The following is a 2841-nucleotide window of genomic DNA, read 5'->3' as shown; positions in this document are numbered from 1 at the left end:
TATATATATATATTCTATATATATACACAAACGTGTGTGTGTGTGTGTGTGTGTTTGTCCTTGTAGCTTAGCATTTTTGGCAAAACAGACCAATAGAATAAGAACGAGGATTTCAAAAAATTAGTGCTGGGGGTCAATTCATTTGACTAAAACTCTTGAAGACAGTGCCCCAGCATGGCCGCAGTCTAATGATTGAAATAAGTAAAAGATATAAAATATGAAAATTCACAAGCTACATTGAACTGTACGAAATGCGTCCATGGACTTTAAACAAACCGTTTGTCCTCGTACTCTCTCCCAGCTGCTTGTACTCTCATGTCCTCGTACTCTCTCCCAGCTGCTTGTACTCTCGTTTGTCCTCGTACTCTCCCCCAGCTGCTTGTATGAATGCTGAGTCCACTTTGTGAAGTTGTTTGAATTGCATTTCGTTGGCTGAATGTAATTTTCTTCAGAAACCCTTTTTGCTATACAATTTGTTCCTTTTGTGTACCATCCGTAGATGTTCTCCCAGCCATCAGTATAGTGTGTTGTTGTTGTTGACCAAATTTCAAATCATTAAGTAAATGACTTCTCAGAAACTTAAACATTTTTGGAGTCTGTTCATTGATTGTTTATCAAATTTCAGCTCGTTATGTGAGTTCAATTTTCTTAGGAAAAACTGCTATTCAATTTGTTCGTTTAGAGAACCATTTGTTGAAGGGTCACCAAATGTAGCTTTAAACCAATTGACATGACACAAAGTGTGACCTTGAGAATTACTGGCATTAATCCACTCAGAAGGCTTCCACACAGTTTTCATCTCCCCAATTTTACTCAGATGATTTGGGTTGGCCCAAGCCTATGGCAAACACATTTGTCTTAGACACCAGGCAGGAGTATCAAACCTAGACTCTTGTGATTATGAAGGGAGTTCTTAACCATCAACCATTGAGTGTCCATGTTTGTGCTTGTGAGAGAGAGGGTTTAGAATTTAGGCGGTTGGGTTTACTATCATAAAGTCATGAGTTTGATTCCTAGTGCAAGCCATATGTTCCATCCTTGAGCAAAGCACACAGTTCATGTTGCTACTGTCTCCTCTGTTTTGTACCAACCAACGATGGCTACAACTGTCTCTCCCTCCAGATATCATGTCCTTGATGTCCTCTTAGTTGAAGAGTGTCTACATCTGCTCATGATGAACATAGGCACCTGAAACAATAAAAGTATTGTACAAACTATCAGGTTATATTCACCTGTGAGGAATGGTGAAGCTGCCTGCATGTGTGTGTGTGTGTGAACTAAGAGACTATGTCCTCCCTCTGCTGATTTTACCACTACTACTGTAACCTCTGCTTTATTCCACTCAACACACCTTTTCTCCACTCCCTTTCCACATTGTGTCCATTAATCCAGGGCCTCTATTAACCACTACATCCAATCTTTCCTCCCCACAGTATCACCCCTCTGGAACTCCTCCTCCTTCTGCTGTTCACTTGTAAGTGCTCTGAGGTAGGGACTGCAATAGCAATGAATTAACTCCACCACTTTGCTGGGACATTGCAATATCCCATGACATCCTGCTTGGTGGCCTCACAGTTGCACCACCCAAGTTTGGAGGTATAACTGACTTCAGTAGGATTTGAATCCACAACATTCAGAGATGGAATCATTTGCTGTAAAGTAATCTGTCCAATACACTAACCACTCTGCTAATTGGTCTATGAAGTGTGTGTGTGTGTGTGTAGCCACCAGTCTTATCAGATGCTGTTGTAGACCAGGAGAAGCAGGACGACATTCCTGTTGAATGGAAAATCAGTCCATCATGGGGCGACACGTTTATGGATGAGTTAGTTGGAGCAAATAAGAAATGAAGGGTTTTACTTAAGGACACATCAGCCTGGAAATTGAGACCTTGTGATGCAACACACACACACACACACACACACACATACCAAAACACATTGATTTGTGTGTGTGTCTGTGGATGTACATATACACATAAGCATACAAAAAACACACTGTTCTGTGTATGTGGATGTGTAATAAATGAATATATCTATACACACGCACACACACACCCCAAAACACATTGATCTATTTATAGATTTTAGTGTTTTCAGCTTAGATCTACTTCCAAACAGACATAAACATGCTTAATCTAAGCTGTATACATACACATACTCACTCCACTAATATAATATTGACTAGAATATATATGTGCGTGTGTATAAATGTACGCACACACACACACACACACACATGCCTCCATACACACACTTCAGATTTCTTCACCAGGTCTGCTGCATCACTTTGGTGCCCAATTTTAGCCTGGAATGTTCTGAATTCTTTGTAAAGTCTTGGCCTAACCTCCATCTCTCCCCCCTCTCTCTCTATCTCTATCTCTCTCTCTCATGTTGTCTTCTCTCTTCTCTCCCCACCTCTTAAGATCATTTTATTGGACAAATCATAAAATATTTTTTACACCACTCCCTCCTCCCCTTCTGCAGCTGTGTGTGTGTATGTGCATGCAATGTTGCAGTGGTGTGCTGTTGTATATTTGTGTGTATGTGTAGCTGGTTGTTGTTGCAGTGTTAACTTTTATGGGTGTTGGTCATAACTGCTCCCCCAACACCCCCCCCCCCCAAGTTGATATCCCAGGGAGGGGAGTGAGGGGTGTTGGGGGTGACAGTAGTGAAAGTCATTTCAGTGGGATATTCCAGTCATGACCATCCTGTCTGTTTTGAATGGCAGAGCTGTTACCTAATTATCAAACTTCAGTGATTTATCACAATAGGTTAGTTGCTATTTCTAGCAGGTCGAGCAACTGTGGAGGAGGAGGGAGTGGGGAGCCTCCCTTGGTGG

At 41.5% G+C, this 2841-nt stretch overlaps 1 protein-coding gene across 2 annotated transcripts in view; it reads left to right on the top strand.

Moving 5' to 3' along the window:
- LOC106874998 (DNA-directed RNA polymerases I, II, and III subunit RPABC1) overlaps positions 1-2841 on the top strand; it is a 23071-nt gene that overhangs the window by 19497 nt on the left and 733 nt on the right. The gene's annotated exons all lie outside the window — the stretch shown is intronic.

This window comes from Octopus bimaculoides, chromosome 24, assembly GCF_001194135.2.
Source record: "Octopus bimaculoides isolate UCB-OBI-ISO-001 chromosome 24, ASM119413v2, whole genome shotgun sequence".
NCBI classification, from domain to species: domain Eukaryota; kingdom Metazoa; phylum Mollusca; class Cephalopoda; order Octopoda; family Octopodidae; genus Octopus; species Octopus bimaculoides.
The sequence above is the reverse complement of the archived record's forward strand: the minus strand, read 5'-3'. Positions and strand labels throughout refer to the sequence as shown.